Source organism: Protopterus annectens, chromosome 11.part0 (genome assembly GCF_019279795.1).
Source record: "Protopterus annectens isolate FY-2018-M chromosome 11.part0, PAN1.0, whole genome shotgun sequence".
Classification (NCBI taxonomy): Eukaryota; Metazoa; Chordata; order Ceratodontiformes; family Protopteridae; genus Protopterus; species Protopterus annectens.
In genome coordinates, this window is record NC_056745.1 from 546,589,758 (window position 1) to 546,607,991 (window position 18,234).

Sequence of the window (18,234 nt, forward strand, 5' to 3'; positions counted from 1 at the left end):
GCATACATGAACATTCCAGTCCAAAGGAAATAACAGACATCTGTCTTCCAAGCCTTTTTGCATAGACTCATGGAACAGGATTTTGCCAGATGATTATTCAAAGAGAAGGAAAAGAGGTCAGCCGGAGGAACTCCCCACAGATGTATCACATCTTGGAAGATACCTTGATCTAGTTTTCATTCATGAGGAACTGCCCTGGCCTTGCTCAGCCTCTGTCTGCTGCACATTATACCTCTGATGGAATGTAGGTTGCCTACAGAGTGAGACTGTGCTGTGAAGTTGTATCCCAAGCTAACAAAGCTAGTCTGCAAATGGGACATGACCTAGTTCACCCTTGCTTGTTGTTTGTTTATGTACCACCGAATTGCTGCATTGTTTGAAACCACTTGAAGAGGTCCTGGGGGCCAAAGATGTTTCAGAGACTAAGTGACTTTAATCAAGGCAACATCCCCTAGATAATTATCTACTTATGTCTCTCCCCGGTGTCCCCACCCCTTCCACTTTTATCCCTCCTGAAACTGCTCACCAAGCAAACTTTGTAGCGTATATGGTGACTGACTGCTTTGGAGCAAGGAGAGAGAAATAGAGACCAGGATTTAAGGATATCTGTTGTCTCCTCCAAAAGATTTCTCTTCTGACAAACCCCAGCACTGGAATTTGAAAAGAAAAGGGGGTGTTGATGCTGGGACCACATAGATTTCACATAATACTGCATTATTTCTCATGTGGAGTCTTGTCAGGGCTTTCATGAGAATCACAGAAACCATGAGACCCCAAATCCTTGCAGTGACCAAAGTCTGAGTGGAAAACCTTAGAAACACACATAAATAAAAAATTATTTTTCCCAGAGGAAGAAAAAGCTCTTTGAATTGGGGTATCTAGTTGACATCCCAAGAAAACAATCCTGTGTGACGGAGTCAAGAAAGCCTTTTGGCTGTTCTCTTGGAATCTCAGCTTTTGTAAGAGATCGCTCACCCAAGACAGAGATTCCTGACACACTGAAAAATACTCTGCAAAATAAGCAAGTCATCTAAAAAAGGAAAATGTAGATATCTTGTAGCCTGCAATGCGCTACAACTGGAGCTAAAAACTTTGTGAATACCCTTGTCATCCATACATACAAAACCTTAATACATGTCTGATGTCTGTATGAGTAGGGATGTGATGATAAACATATTTTAAGTCTAGTGTTACCATGAAACTAGAAAGAGGAAGAAAAGGTAACAGGTTGTGAAGTGACATCATTCTGAATTAGGGCACTCTCACAAACAGGTTTAAGAAAGAAAGATCCAGAACTGGTCTCCCAGCATTTTCTTTCTTTGGCACTAGGAACTTCCTTGAATAAAAAAACCCTTCCACTTGGGAAGGAGGAACTGGTTCTATCAGTTCTTAGGACAGCATGTAACGAAGAACAGGCATAAACAAACAAGTCTGATCTAGAAATGTGGATTAGCCCCCCTGGAAGGCAGGAATTTCCTCCCACTGTCATCTGTAACGTTGACAAATGATATTCAAAACCCATTTGTCTGAAGCAATATGTTGCTAAAGAAAAAATGGAGATTAAGATTTTCTGGAGGAAAAGGGAGGTCAGGGTGGCAGTGTGTCACAAGGTCTCTTGAACAATCATTCAGGTATATTGGAGTGTCCTGGCTTTTAGGAGGATAGAGACATCCTTCTGGAACTCACTTGCCATTCCTTTTTAAAAAAGAAGTTATGCACTCACCATAACATTCCATTTGAGTTGTTGCTCTTCATCTGTCTTTAACCTGTGGTTACTCTGATCCAGAACAGATCTGACTTGGCCGTCTTTCTAGCATCTGATCCAAGCTACCCATAATGCCCCTGTCTCCCTCCTCCCTTCAGATCGAGTTTGCTGCCTACTAGAGCATCCCCATCTGATCCAAAATCTTATATCATGGCAAGGATCTCCCTAATCAAGCAGAGGAGAGCAGAGGCATACTCATGGTGACCACTCCTCATCTATCCAGACCAGCACACAGCCTATACAAGGCAGGGGGAAGGAGAAAGGGATGGTTGAAGACAAATGAAGAGCAACAACTCAGATGGAATGTTACGGTGAGTACATAACTTCGTTATCTGAAGTTGTTGCTTTCATTTGCTCTCAACCTGTGGGACAGAGTCCCCAGCTACTAAACACCTGGGAAGCCCTCATGGAAAGATATTCCAGAGCACGGGGCCGTCAAAGGATGCCTTGTTCCTGGATAAAATATCCAACTTGTAATGCGAGATGAAAATATGTAAAGAAGTCCAAGTAGCCACAGAACAAATCACCCAGAGAAACTCTGGACTAGAAGGCAAATGAAGTAGCCATAGATCTAATGGAATGCACCTTAACATGACCTGGTGGAGTTAAACCTCTAGCTGAATACACCAGGGAAATGCACAGGAAAATCCAATAGACAATGGTGACCTTCAACACCAGTTTCCCTAAAAAGGGCTTAGAATAGAAAATAAAAAGTTGTTCGGCTTATGAAATGACTTTGTCCTATGCAGGTAAAAATGTAACTGTCTGTGCACATCTAACAAGTGGAGTTTGTACTCTCCCTTATTTTGAAAATTTGGAAAGAAAACTGGGAGATTAATCACTTGATTAATGCTGACTTCAGAAGCTACTTTAGGAAGGAAGGATGGATTAGTATGTAGACACCCTGTCTTTATGAAATATCAAATAGGGGGGCCTGACCGATAACGTTTGAAGCTCCGAGACCCTTTTGGCAGATGTAATAGCAATCAAAAAAGCCGTCTACCAGGACAGAAACTGTAAGTCCACTGTAGCTGCAGGTTCAAAGGGGGATGAGACCAAAGCTTGCACAACTAGCGTGAGATCCCAGGGAGGTGCTGGGTCCTTAACCGGTGGCCAAAGTAAGAAGGTGCCTTTCAAAAAGGCTTTACAAAGCTTAGAAGAAACTAGAGAAGCCATGTTGTTGCCTACATGAAAGTTAGATGCAGCTGCCAGTTGGACCTTGATCATAGAAGAACTGGCACCTTAATGAAAAATACTTGCTAAAAAATCTAAAACTGCCTGAACCGGAGCAGTGAAGGGGTACAATTCACCCTGAGAGGGCCAAATAGAAAAACATTTCCACGTACTGGAATAAACCTTCCTAGTAGAAGATTTGTGAGCCGCCACAGAAGATCGGAGGGCCAAGCATGAACCAGAGCGTCTCTGGGGGCTTCCCCCTGCTGGGGGGGGGGGGGCTCAGAGCGAAAAACCCTGTACACTTCGCATTGGAAGGAAAGGCGAAGAGATCACAGCAAGGCTGGCCCCACTTGAGAAAGATCTCTTTCACTTCCGAATGATTCAGAGACCACTCATAAGGCATCAGGATAGACCTGCTTAGCCTGTTGTCTAGAATGTTGGACCTACCCAGAATGTGCATTGCCCCCAGAAAACGTCATGAGATCGCCCACTCTCACACTCTCATGGCCTCTCGACACAGAGGATAAGACCTGGTTCTACCCTGCTTGCTGATGTACCAAACCACAGACATGCCTGTCTGGATAGCAACCGTTCCTAGGGGAAGATGGGTATGGAGAGCTTGCAATGTTAGGAGAACCGCTCTCATTTTCGAGGATGTTGATATGCAATTGAGCCTCATAGGGGGACCACATACCTTGGACTGTCCTTCCCAAGCTGTGCCCCCCACTTTAACAGGGAGGTGTCCATGGTCACCATGGCCAAAGTGGGAGGCAGAAGAAAGGAATGACCAAGGAGAAGATCCATGGAATGGATCCACCACAGAAGAGAGTCACTGCACACTTGAGATACTCGAATAGGATGAGACAATGGAAGATCTAGCATGGGTCATTGAACCACAAGGGGTCCACCGAAGTACCCATATTCATAGTTGAACCATGGGTAAGAGAGTGTGCGTGGCCGCCATGGACCCCAATGCCCACAATACTAATTCTGCCATCGGCAACCAAGTTTGAAGGATACAGTGGACATGCAGTTTCAGAGACTGAATCCTCTCTGAGGTTAGGAAGACCTTGGTTTGAATCATGTCCAACTGGGCTCCGATGAAATCTAGCACTTGAACCGGGGTCAGTAAAGATTTGTTTAGACTGATGGTTATACCCAAACTGGTGGGCTAAGTGAAGTAGGGAATCCCTGGCTTGGCAGAGTTGATGCCTGGAAGGGGCAGCAACGAGCCAGTTTGTCCAGGTAGGGGAAGACCTGGAATCCCTGTAGTCTCAGGTGAGCCGCTACCACTGCCATCACTTTGATAAACACCCTGGGAGCTGTGGTGAGACCAAGGGGGGGGGGCTGCGCTCTGAACTGGTAATAACTGGCCCCCAGCCAGAAGTGAAGAAACCTTTGAGAGTGCCTGTCCATTTTGATGTGGTAGTATGCATCCTGAAGGTCGACCGAGCACATTCAATAATTCTCCTGCAGCAAGGGTAGGATAGATTGAAGAGTGACCATCCGGAATTTCGTCTTGGCAACTGACAGATTTAAAACAGAAAGATCCAGAATGGATCTTAAGTTCCCCGTCTTCTTTGGCACCAAAAAGAATCTGGAATAAATGCCTAATCTGGTCTGGTCTGGGGGTCGGGTTGGATGAGTCATCTTTCTAGCAGTTTTGCAATTTCCAGCACTGCTTCCTCCCTTTGCGTGGGTGGAATGTCCGGGAGGTGTTTGGGTGGAACAGGTGACTAGATGAAAGGGATAGAATAGCCTCTGGATATGATCTGCAACACCCAGCGATCGTTTGTGATAGACTCCCAGGCTGTTGGGTGTAGCGAGAGGCATCCCCCGACTGCCTCCAGAGCTGAGCAGCTGGGCAACCCTTCAGGGCTGCTTAGTGGGGCTGTCCAAGAAAGGCTCTTGAGACCCCTGATTCCTCGGACCCCTTCTGCCTCTGCAGCGGCGTCTATCAAACACCCCTCTATCTAGGGGAAGGTGAGGTCTGAGCATTCTGGGAGTAGCTCTGAGACTTTTGGAACTACATCATCTTTGCCCCCTACTGATTCCTCGAAAAGGTTCATTGGGGGTGGAAAAGCGGATCCCGACGGCAGAGTATTCCCATCTTTCTCACTCAGGACAAGAGTATCACGTACCAACTTTCCAAAGAGGGTGGAACCATCATACGGGTTGTTAGTAAAGGACACCTTAAAGGGTTCCAAGAATGCACAGTCTCGGAGCCAGGAGGGATGCCTGACAGCAATGCCTGTCCAGACATTTCTAGCAGCACCCTCAGTGGCATGAGAGAGAAGCTGTACAGAGGTGTTCACAATCGATGTGAGGGTGGCCATGCAAGAAGAGAAAACCTTCTGGTCCCTCCACCATCATGGATAAATTTCCACATCATCCTGTCCACCTCGGCTTTGGAAAGGCTGTGGGTGGATCAGGATGAAGAGGCCACCAATACTGGCCAGGCAGGTCAGTGGGGTGAAGTCGGTGCCAGTGAATGGATCCGAACCTCCTCCAGCTCCAGGGAGAAGCGAGGGGAACATAGACTGGGACAGTCTGGTCGCTGGGCTGTCAGAACCTTGGTCGTGGGACTAGCAGAGGCCAAGCAATCAGGGGATCGCTTCCTCGGCCTATCCCGGTGTCTATGCTTGTCTCTGTCCCTGGACCTTTTGGCGGGAGTTTGAGTCCCAGAGGCCATGGCGGAGACAGAAGAAGCAGTTGGGGTTGAGAAAGCCTTTTAAAATTAGCTTGTTCCTCCTGTCCATCAATGCTCTGTAGTTGAAGCCCACGCAGATGGAACAGGACTCAAGATGGGAAACCCCTAAACATACGACGCACAGAGAGTGGCCGTCAGCTGGGGATAGCTTATGGCCACACTCCATGCACTTTCTGAAGCCTGGTTTGGGATTCTCCTACATAGTCGCAGCAAGGAGGCCCAACCAGAACAATCCTTACACACACACACACTTCCAGATAGAAGAAAGACTAATAAGAAAAAGAAGAGGCTTGTTTTATTTTTCTTTTAACCAACAAACAGCACAAGGGTAGGGAAGGTAAAAAAAAAATGGGTAGGAAAGAGAAATAAGTAAAAAGGAGATAGAAACTCACAAAAAAATCAGTCACTTACCCTAAGGAAGCTCAGAGCAGCAGATCATGATGCTTATGCTAGTATGGCAAAGGAGATCTGAAGGGAGGAGGGAAACGGGGGCATTGTGGGTATGGGAGGAGCTTGGATTAGATGCTGGAAAGGCAGCAGAGTCAGATCTGTGCTGGATCCGAGTACACACAGGTTGAAGAGCAAATGAAGACAACTTCAGATCATCTGTCTGCCTGAATTCTGTCGCGGCTGTTTATTCTGTTTTCTGACAAAACTGGAAGACAAGAAAATCCCTTGGACAATTTGGAAAAGGAGGGCTGAAAAACCTTAAGCGATTCCATGCCCCTCTCATCACATCTTTTGATCACCTCTGTATCAGAAGGGCCAAACACTAACTCGTCATCCAAGAGAGAAGAATTTAAAATCTCATTTTTATCATCTGGGAGGTTCTGGGAATACAGTCAAGCAAACCTTCTTAAACCAGTACCAGTGGCCATAGCCCTGCAAAAAGTTTCAAAACAGTCATACACACACTGCAAGCAATGAGTTGTTGCTGTACAATAGAAGAAACTAAGTTACTTAAAGCAGAATTTTCCTAACAAGAAGAAACTGCAGATAAAACATTCCTCATACTTTCACAATTTGTCAGAACAAAGGTTAACATACTAGTCTGACAATTTCAACATTCTGAAAAACAAAGTTGCAGGAGTACATACTTTTCTTCATACCTGTCAATAACTTTCTCATCCTTATCAGAAAGGGTAGGACTGGAATAAACTAAGTGCTTAGTAACAGTGGGATCAACTAAGGCTATAGCTGCTGGAAGAAGTTTGGGAATAATTTGTAAAAGTGAAAAGACTGAGGAATTTTATACATCCTATTTGTCTTTTTTAGGGGAAGCTGGCTAACAGGAAAATTGCAGGCAGTAGCAAAGACACATCTTCTAAAGTTGACAGAACAGGAGGAATGGGTGCAAGTTCTGTAAAATCCTTCTGTAACAACTCCCTAGTATTTTATGAAGGAATGAGAAACCTTAGTGTTCTCCCACTGAAAACAGTGGCACATTCTAGTAACAGTTTCAAGAGAAAAAGAAACCACCACAGACAGAATCAGAAACTGAGCTCTCTTCTGTGTCTAAATCAGAAATTGGGGAAAAAAACAGAATCTGTCCCTGCATTTTCCTGTTCACATTCAGAACCCTGAATCTCTTCAAGAAAAGAAGACTCTCTTTCTTTTACCAGAAACTACTTTACAAGAAGGATCAATAGCCTGAATTAAACCCTGAGCCAGACAAAGTAAACTACTACTGTCTAAAAAAAATGTAAGGATGAGTAGATATATATATATGCTTGATTTTTCTTGTTTTTTTTTTTACAGGAAAAACAGGGCCTACAATGTTAATAATGGCAGCAGCTGCTTCCTCAGGAATGGGCAAAGCATTCTGATACAAAAAGGAAACCTCCGGGTGACACAAGCATCCCCCAAAAGGGTCTCACAGACACGGATAACTGGTGCCAGAGCCATGGCCTAAAGCTAAATGCCAAAAAATGCATAGTCATCCCCTTTGGGAAAAACAAAGTGCCCACAAATTACCACATAGGTGGTAATCCATTAAGTACGGAAGAAGTAATTAGGGATTTGGGGACCCAAGTAGATAGTAATCTCTCCTTTGACAATCACATTGCCAAAGTGGTTAGAAAGACCTTCTATATAGCCCACCTTATCACAAAAGGTTTCACATCTAGATCATGAGAGGTCATTGTGCCCCTCTACTCATCACTCATCAGGCCTGTAATTGAATACAATGCCCCATTTGGGATGTACCATACCCGACACCTGCAGCAACTGGAAAGACCCCAAAATTACCTCACCAAGAGGGTCATGGGACTCAAACATATGCCCTATGCAGTTTGGCCAAAGAAACTCCAGCTCTACTCAGTTGCTTACCGCCTACTCAGAGGCGATCTGTGCCTGACGTATAAAGCCATGTCCAACCCAGAATTTATGGACATGCTCCACCTCAGAAAATCCAAATCCCTTAGAGCTACACGCTCCAGGGACTTAAACCTCAGCACTGAAATAAGTAGGACATGCTGGAGGGACAGATTCATATCCCAGAGGCTCCCCTCACTCTGGAACAAAATCCCAGTCCAAGTTAGGCAGAGCCCCTCACTGACCCTCTTCAAGAGAAATCTTGACGAGTGGATGGGAGATCATACGTTTACCCCTGGGATCTCTTCTGGGTCCCTGCTAGACAGAGGCACAATAAACTAACCATAAAAGGGCTATCTTTTGTGACCTACTTTTCAAAGGCACAGTCTACTAATCTAAAAGGGTGGCGAAAGCCAAACACACTCTGGCTAGGCTTATAAATGCCCTAGGGCAGATAGCCTAGTATCAACCTATGAACCTTCCCTGTTCCCCCTCTCAGGACTGAAAAGAATGGCTCTCCTTTGCCCACTGAGGGGACCACAAGAGCTGAAGAGGACATGGCTAACCCTCAATACACAGTGGCTGTAAGTGCTACAACAGAAGGATCTGGGGTAAAAAATGAGTGGTCTGAGATACAACAAATGACCACAGCATAGTCACTCACAAGCTGCTAGGGCAAACTGATAGTTTATTGTGGTAGTAAAAGCTATTTGCTTAACTTTTATCAGGTTTTTGCTAGAAGGAGGTTTGACCATGGGACCGGTAGACTGTTCCATGGTCAAGCAGAAAATGGTACCTCTTTCCTGGGGAAGACAAGTAGCAAGTGTCAGTAGAATTACAAGTCCACAAAAGTTACTTTGTTTTTTGATAGAAAAACACATTAAAAAGCACTTTCAAACACTACGTTGGCTCCATCAAGGAAAAATAAACATATTGTCTCCATGGAAAATATGTTTTCCATTAGTTAGCACTGCTTTTATACTGACAGAAAAAATGAGTGCTCCATTTAAAAGTATGTTGCAGTCTTGAGATAGTCCTGTAAAAACACAACACTCCTAGGTCTAAAATAACTAACTTGAAGAGGAAAGTAATAAAACATCAATAAATTTAAGAAAATGGAAGTTTTTTTTCCCTGAAAAGGGAACTTATCCGCCAGCAAAAGAAAGCATAACCCGATCCTCAATCCTTAAAAGCCTCGGAGGAGAGTATCTTAGGCAGAAGTAAAGCTCTGAAGAGCTTTGCACCAAAACTTGTCTTTTAGTCAGCTCAACTTGAGTTGCTTGACAGTTTGTTTTTGTGGAAGGTGCTCTGAAGCTTTGGAAGCTGGCTAGCCATTATAGCCTTGGCTGGATATAACTCATATAGCTAGGCTACTGCAGTAGTGATCACCATGAAAAACATCTGAAAGGCTAGATACCCGAGAGGAGTCAAATGTTTTTTGCCCAAGCATTTGCTTTCCCTGCTTTATCTTGTAGTCTAAATCCATAAGTACTTTTACCTGCACATTTTACGATAATACCTTATCTTGAAGTACTCCACCCAGCATGTACCTGCACTGCAATTCCAGCTAAACCTTAAACTCATTTTTCCTGCCTCTCCCTTATGGCCAATAATTTAGTCTGAGTGAAGGCCCCAAGACCCTGGGCAAGGAAGACCCTGGGCAAGGGTCGCTTTACGGAGGTCCCACATCTCTGCAAGTGAGTATAGGATAAACAGGGTTTGAGAATGGAACTGCTGATTAAATAAGTTACTCAGTTTCTTGAACTGGGAGTATGCAGAGATACAGATTTAAATTCCAGTGTTTGGAAGGGAGTCTGTGTTAAACTGTAGGGTAACAGAGAAGTCTGATTGGACACTCCTAGTTGACTAAACTGAAGGAAAGAGACCATATCTGTGTGTGTGTTCTCTAGAGAAAAGAAATTATCCTGCAGAAGGTGGAAAACTTTGAAGATGGGCAGCATGTGTAATGAGTACTAGGGAATTTCAAAGCCCTGGAATGTCCTCCATAAACAATTTGCTGCATCTACTCGAGGCCTTCCCAAGAGGAGGGAACCAAAGTAAACACGGTCAAGAGCACACTTCACAGATTGTAGTACAATCACCCTCCCAACTCACTATACCCTCTTGAAATAAACCCACTCCCTTATGAAACCTGCTAATTCAGATGGGGAAGTGCCTGGTGGTAGATAAATTGAGAAAAAAGTCATCATTTGCTCGTTTAATCGACCCTTTATTCCAGTGAATCTTCCATTAGCCTCTGCCAGTTGTGCTATGGGTTCAAAAAACACCCATTTGGTTAAAAGTACCACAGATCCCCTCCTTCTGCCGATTGGGTCAGAGGAAAACACCCCTAATGAATATCTATCCAGGATCTGAGAATGGTGCCACGGTGGTACTGCGGTAGCGTTGTTACCTCACAGCAAGAGGTTCTCCATTCGATTCTCGGCTTGGGAGTGCCTTCTGTGTGGAGTCTGCATGTCCTCCCCGCGGTTGGGTAGCATTTGAAAGACATGCGTACGTAAATGGACGTCGAGCTGGCACCTCAGCGTTTCGTAAAAAAATCTACTGCCAATCATTAGCAGACCGGAGTTCCGCTGTGGCGACCCCTTACCGGGAAAAAGCCAAAAGACAAACAACAACAACATCTGAGAATGGTCTGCAGAAGTTGTGTCTGTTTCCTGTATCAAGATAACATGAGGATGCAGCTTCTCTAAGATGCTGAAAATCCTGGTTCACTTAACTACATTAGAGATCCTATTGACATTCCAGGAAACCACATTAACCATAGAAAGAAAAACTTAATCTATAAATGCCAAATGGTAAATTTAATGTTTGCACAGAGCTTAACAGTAGGAGTCCCCTCTGCAAAGTGGTAAAAGGGTGGCACTGTAGAATAACACGCCCATTCCCTGTAACGCAGCAAGCATAGAATAGCTCCTTAGTAGAAAGCAATTTATAAGACAGCTGTAGATATAGCCTCATAGTCTAACATAACCTCAAACCTAAAAAAAAAACAAATAAGAAAAAAAAAACAGCAACTACATACAAAAATACACATCACTTCCTAAGAGAGGGTTATAAACCACTAACACAGCAGTGGTGCAGTACTATGTTCGCGGCAGCTGCAGAGGACATTTGCAAGCAAGTTGAATACTCTCAAGTCCAGTACACTTCTCTGGAAATCCTGAGAATCTTATGTTCCATCTCCTTTTCTGGACCTCTTAAGTCTATGAGTTTCGCTTCTACACACTACAGTCTAGTTTCCAGCTGAATCACTTTGTTTAAGCACAGCTGTAAGAGTCGTAAGCTGATCCAAGTGATCAGAGAGGGTTTCCTCTGTGCCATATATCTTGGAATCCATTATAATTTTTCACATTTCTTGCATAAGCTGGTCCATTTTTTTGTCTAATGCTTCCAATGCAGAGAAGGTAAGTAGTGGTTCCTTCTCAGCCTGAATAGCATGCTTCTCGACCACAAGTGGAATGTCCATAATGCTCATAATTACAGGTTTTCTTCCCTGTCTTCTAGATATTAAGGGTTTTTCACTGCTATTTTTGGTTTGTTTTAAAAGGTTTTGTATCTTTAAGAAAATTCATAAGTTTTTTCAAACAAAAAATAAAAATTATTTTGATCCAAATTATTTTTATGTGCATTTAAAAGTTTCCTCATAATAAATGTACATTTACATACTATATTTCAATGGTCTTGCTTTATATGTATATGTCCATGTATTCTAAAATCAAGTTATACATATTTACTGTGTTTTAACATTTTGGCTCTTTAAATTATAATTTGATTCACTAATTAAGTTATTATTTAATTAAACTGATCTGTTTTAATAATATAAAAGTTTGAACTACATAACATGAATGCATTCTGAGGAAGTCTGCTGTTAAAAACAGACGAAAAGCTCATAGTACAATAAAAGCTTAAGCAGTGTTTCCATGATGGTTTGGATATATCTACTAAGTTATTCTCCTTTTCTGGAGTTGGTTTCCTGTGTGGTGAGGTGGAAACCATCTGTTACTTTTGGATTTTTTTTTTCTTTTCCACCTCTGTTCCTACCTTATGTTACGTTGCCATTAGATATTAAGGGTATCACTATATCTGAAGTCATCTTGGGGGTAGTCTTATAGAAAGGAACAATCAGGCAGCCAAAAGTGGTCCAATATTATTACTTTTAGACAACTAGAGGGACAAGCCCTGGACAGCATCCCATACCATCGGTGCACTAACAGGAAAGTCATATGTTGGATCTTGTATACGTACATGAAGGGTACATGTTTACCACGAGGATAGCGCTATTACTCTCTATCATGTCCTATGTTACCCCTCTCTCTCTCCCCCTCCCCTTTGTTTCAGCATAACTCAAAACATAAATTTTAACAGAATACAGGATTCAGTTATAAGAATGACTTCATATTCTACATTCCTAAAAAGACAGTCTTGTGTCTCATTCAAGAGAATGAAAGAAGATACAAAATACAAGACATTCAAATTACCGCTATATAATTGAAGAAAGAGCATAAGAACAACCTCAGCAATAATGATGACTTATGAAATGCACAAAGCAGATAAAACTAGAAGCAGTCCATGAATATCAGCAATTACAGACGAAAACCCAGGACAATAATGATTACTATGTAGGAAAATACTAGAAGCAATCCCTTTAATCTTTTCTTGATCTTACTGCACTTTATCATTTGCACAAAGCTCCAGGCAAGCAACCTGAAACAAAAGTTATGTACTTACCATAACAATAAATCCATGTTGTCTCATTTTTGTCCGGATCAATCTTTAGGTTATCAGATATGATTGGATCAGTCATCGGCACCTTCTTCTAAAGCTGTAGATCTAAGGCTCCGACTCTCTCCAAAAACATAATTCCCTCTTCTCTATTAAATTAGAAAACTGATTCTCTTCTATAACTGAAGAAATCTTTAGGTGTCACAGTTGGGGGACATGTTAATACCACAGAAGATGCAAACAGAAATTTTAACAGACAGGGTCTTGGGTGAGGTTTGCCTGGTCACCATAAGCTGTTGGTGGCAATACCGGAAGTGGGAAGGACAGAGGGTTATTGAACTGGATTAAAATGAGACAACATGGATCTCTTACTATGGTAAGCACATAACTTTTGTATCTTTTGTTTTTCATTTTCATCTGATTCAACCTTTGGGACAGACTCCCAAGCTGCGAAAACCACCTGGACATTCTTGACAATACTGGAGCCAAAGGAGGGATGTCCTCTGGAGTGCACATCCAGTTTGTAATGAGACACAAAGGTGTGAACTGTGACCCATGTTGCTGCACAAATATAATCAATGGGAACTCTCTTCATGAATGTTGTGGAAGTAGCTATTGGTTTTGTGGAATGAGCTTTTGGTTTCACGTGTAGGGGCAATCCCTGGTCATTATAAATAAAAGAAATGCAGTCTGACAGCCATTTGGAAATTGTGACTTTTGATATGCTTTTCCCAATTTTGCTTTACAAAAGAATACAAATAGTTGATCTGACTTTCTGATATCTTTGGTTCGATATAAATAGAATCTGAGCTGTCTGTGAACATTTAACATGCATAGTATATATTGCTCTCTGAGAATCTGGGGGGAAGAAGACTGGCAAATCAGATGACTGACACAAATTTACTTCGGATGTCAGCTTTGGTAGGAAGAAGAATTTGTTACTCTGTCTTTATGGAAAATTAGATATTGTGGTTTGTAAGACAGTGCTGGTATTTCTGAAATCTGCCCAGTGGATACAACTGCAACAAGAAAAATGGTCTTTCATGAGTAATACTACTGAAGCTGCTGGTTTGTAGGGTTTTTTGGTTGAGGCTTAAAGCATGACAGTGATGTCCCATGTTGAACTTGATTCTTGACTGGAGGTCTGAGTACAAAAACACCCTTGAGGAAGGCTTTGAGATATTTTAAGAAAGGCTAGAGGTGTCGTCATGCCTCATGTGAAAATTTGATATGGAGTTCATTTGCACCTTGATAGTGGAGAAACACACTTTCTGAAAAAGAAATCCAAGATTGATGGAAGAGTAGAGAAAAAGGAATACAATCCCCTTGAAGTAGCCCAAATTTGCTGTGATAAATCTTTTTGGCAGACCATTTTTGATAGGCAAAAATATGGACCACAAAGACTAGTGTCAGAATTGGAGAAACCATGCAGTCTACTTTAAGGATTTTAAATCCAGTAGAGGCAGTCCAGATGGGTGACTCAATAGATCTGGATTGGAATCCAACACCCAATTTTCGTTCCTCAACAGAGGTAATGTGTACTGTATTGTGACCATTTGGAACTTTCTCTGTCTTACAAATTAATTGAGATGGCCGAGGTCCAAAACTGGCATGAGGTCCCCTGTCTTTTTCGAGACTAAAAAGAGCTTGCCCATTATATAACTCTCTTTTTCTAGTAACTTTGAAACCTCTGTTGCTGCAGATTCCAACATTGGGAATCTAACTTTTTCTTCTTTGGAGGGTATGAAAAGGGAATGGTATAGCCTCTTGTGATTATCCTCGGCATTCAGGAATCCAATGCAATGTACTGCCAAGTTGGTGGTATAAGGATAAGTGCCCCCTGACTGAATGACTGACTCCAGTGTGCGCAGTTTGGTAAACTTTCAGGAGCACTGACAGGGTTTCTTCGTAAAAGGACCACGAAAACCTTGATTATGTGGTCTGCCTCTGCCTTTTAGTTACCCTGCCTTCTGCCTCAGGGAGGGTGGTCAATCTCCAGTACTGTCTTGATGACAACCCTCTAATTTTTCTAAATCACATCTTCTTAACTCCCCTTTGGTTCCTAGAAAAGATTTTCTGTGATGTGGAGTAACAGATTCCTATGGCTGACAGGTCTTACAGTCTTGCTCACTCTTAGTGAGCATTTCTTTACATTTTGAAGCTATCAAATCAGATATTAACGAAGGATGTCTTAAAGCTTTCGGCAAAATCACAAAGATGCAGCCAGGCATGATGACGCATGGGGATGCCAGTGCATTCTGCTCAGGCTGTACTATCAGCTGCACTGAAACATTGCAGGGTAGACATTTGGGTGTCCACTGTTTTTTGAATATCCACTAGTAAGTTACCTGCGAAAGATGGAAAAGCTCCTTGGTCAGGTTGCCCTGCAAACGAATCATGTGTGCAAGGTAATTCAATGCTTTAAGTTCGAAAGTCACTGAAGCATATGTCCATTTCCCCAATCTGTCCAGCGTCCTTGACTCCCTTTTAAGAGGGTGAAGAGAAGAACTCTCCTATGACAATTTCTTTTTCGTGGCTGCTGCCGTTGCTACTACCATGGCATCTACTGGTAGTCTTTTACTCAAATGTCTCTTGTCTTTTGGGGCTAATAGGATCCTATCTGGCTTCATAGGGATAGGTTCCACTATAACAGGGAAATACCATGCCTGCTGTGATACAGGACTTATGAGGAAGTCCTAGGATGTAACTGATCCAAGTACCAAAGGCCTCCATAGAATCAGCTGGGAAGGGGTGTTCGTGGACCAACCCCCCATCAGTGACATCAATTTTAGGATGTCACTAAATGTAACATCTTCTAGGGGGAGATCTAGGGGACCCTCCATCTTCACCATCATTGAAATCTGTGTCTTCAATGACAGACTGGAGAAGAGTCCAAGTGCTTCTGTTTGCATGCGTGCTTTCTAGGACCTTGACTCTGGGAAACTCCTGGAAGCAGGTCTGAATCAGATGGGGAAATTGAATGGTGAATATCCTAATAGTACTGACTGTCCCTGTCAATCAGAATGAGAGGAATAAGTCACAATGTTCATTGGGAGTATGGATGGATCCAAATCTGATGGAAGCACCTGACTTCTTCGTCCAGTCAAGACCCTCAAAAGCCTCAAAGGTTGATGCCGTAATGGGAAAGTGGAAATGTTCCTCCTATCAAAACACTTTTCCCGGTCAAATCTAGGTTTTCTGGGGAAGGCGACTTACCTGAGCTATTGAGAGCAGAAGCCCCAAGAGGCAAAGATGACCCCAAAAATGTTGGAGTTGACTCTACAACCAGAACCTCAGCACTGATGCTCTGGCTCCACAACTTGTCTCGATCTAAGAGATTCAGATCATGAGAGCAAGCGATGTTGTTGACACTGAAGTTAACTGAGCTATCGACTCAGACTGAGCTGTGTCAGGAGGGCTCACACCCAGAGGGATTTTATCTGAAAGGTGGGCCAGTACCAGAGAGAGAAAAAAGGAGGGGTAGTTGGACCCATACCCAGAGTGCCCAACAGGAATGGTACCAGGAGAACTTACAGCTGGATTTGTGTCCTTAAGAATTGCCTCATCATACTCTCAAGACACATCTCATTAAGACTTCTGGTGGACTGAGCAGACCACAATGATGATGCCACCAACAGATGTCTAGAGTACAGTCTCTCCTGTAAGGTAGGTGAATGGAGCAAAGGGCTCATTGGCTCTGGGGAGAATGTAGCTTGAGGACAGAGAGATTGGATCCAAATTAACTGATGGATCTAACTTCTTTGGAGTTTTAGGTGCCAGACCCAAAGAAGCTGCTGGATCAGGAGACCTTTTTCTAGATTTCTCAAATCTTTTTTCTTCAGATCTTTTTTCTGAAATCTTTTCTCTGCAGAGCTCTCTCTCTCGGTTTTTCTTTCCATTTCTCCCTTTCCTTCTTTTTCTCCACTTCATAGCCTAGTGAAGTTGAAGCTGGTCTATGAGTAGTAGATATGCTTTGTGAGGAAGAAGACCCTGTATTGGGGGGGGGGGGGCAGCAAACCTTTCAATAGGTTTCCCTTTCCTGCCTGCCTATGAAAGGACCTGGACCCAAACAAAGCACAGATATCACAATTGGCCTGTGGAAGGGAAGAACCCAAGCAACAGCCACACAGACAGTGTAGGTCTTGGGCAAGGGTGTAGCCATGTATACTTTTTGTATTCTATTATATATATATATATATATATATATATATATATATATATATATATATATATATTTTTTTTTTTTTTCCATAGCATTACAACAACATGTTTTTTTTAAGTCATACGACTGTCTAAATGAATGCCTGTAACAAGTGCAATATTACTACTCTAAAAACAGTAGCTTTAATAGCTTTTGGGGATAACAGCTGAAAATGTTACTTACATTTATTAAGTGCTTTGAGGGGGCAGTATTTTGAGAGATGTGTCAATTTTTAAGTGATTGGTGTCCAAGGGGGGGGTGGCATTAAGAGCTTGAGAGTACAAAATGGAATTTGCTTGCTACACCCCTGGTCTTGGGATGGAACTTTGCATCTATAGGCTAAGCTCTGAAATCCTTAGGGTTTTTCGGACATGAAAAAGATTTGCCGAACTTCACTAAAATACAACTATTCAAAATATTTAACCATTATTTTCTACCACTTTCTTAAACTCTCTTGAAAACTGCCACACAGAAAAAAATCCATAAAAACTAACTACACTTAAAAACTGTCAAACTGCAAACTCACTACTATGATAAAACTAACACCAAGAAAACTATCTATTGAGAAACACTTATAAGAGTAAACACATCTATATAAAAACATGTAACATCGCATTATAGGGTTAGGAAGGAGACTAAAAATAGGTATTGCTTACACAGGGGAAAAAAAAAAAGCTTTCACTTGTCAAGGTAAAAAAAAAGCTCTCAGATACACATCTGCAAGGTTCAGTTACCAATCAAGATCAGAGAAATTTAGTAGAGATGAGGGAATTATGGGTAGGGGAGGAGTCACAGCCTCAGATCCCAGCTTTGGAAGAAGGTTCCAAGATTGGAACCGATTGGATCTGACAACTTTAAGGTTGAATCAGATGAAAATAGGCAACACTGGATATCAAGTATGGCAAATGAAAAAAATCTAGTTTAATTACAGCTTTAAAAAATAATATGCCTGCAAGAGATACATTAAACAAAACTGGCAAAACTTGTACTCTTTGGCAATTGCAAGACAATAATGACAGACAAGACTTCCACTATATGAATAACATAGTTGAACAATAATAAAACAATTCAAGAACAGTCTAGCAATGAAAAATGTAGCTGTATAAAATGAAATGACTAGAAAAAACTGCATCTATGTTAAGACTTCTGGAAGAAAGGGAAGCAAAAAGTGTTCTATCCTAAGTGAAAACAAACAGTTTACTAGTAGTAAACACAGACACAGGAGTAACCTATGACCATGCATATGTAATCTTTATATTTTGATTTCAAAGTTTTACAATATGCTCAAAACAATCTTCAATAAAAAGTTATTTGAAAAAAAGT

General features: G+C 42.2%; 1 protein-coding gene across 4 annotated transcripts in view; it reads right to left on the bottom strand.

The window, feature by feature from the left end:
- TBC1D30 (TBC1 domain family member 30) overlaps positions 1-18,234 on the bottom strand; it is a 1,459,252-nt gene that overhangs the window by 525,769 nt on the left and 915,249 nt on the right. The window lies entirely within an intron of this gene.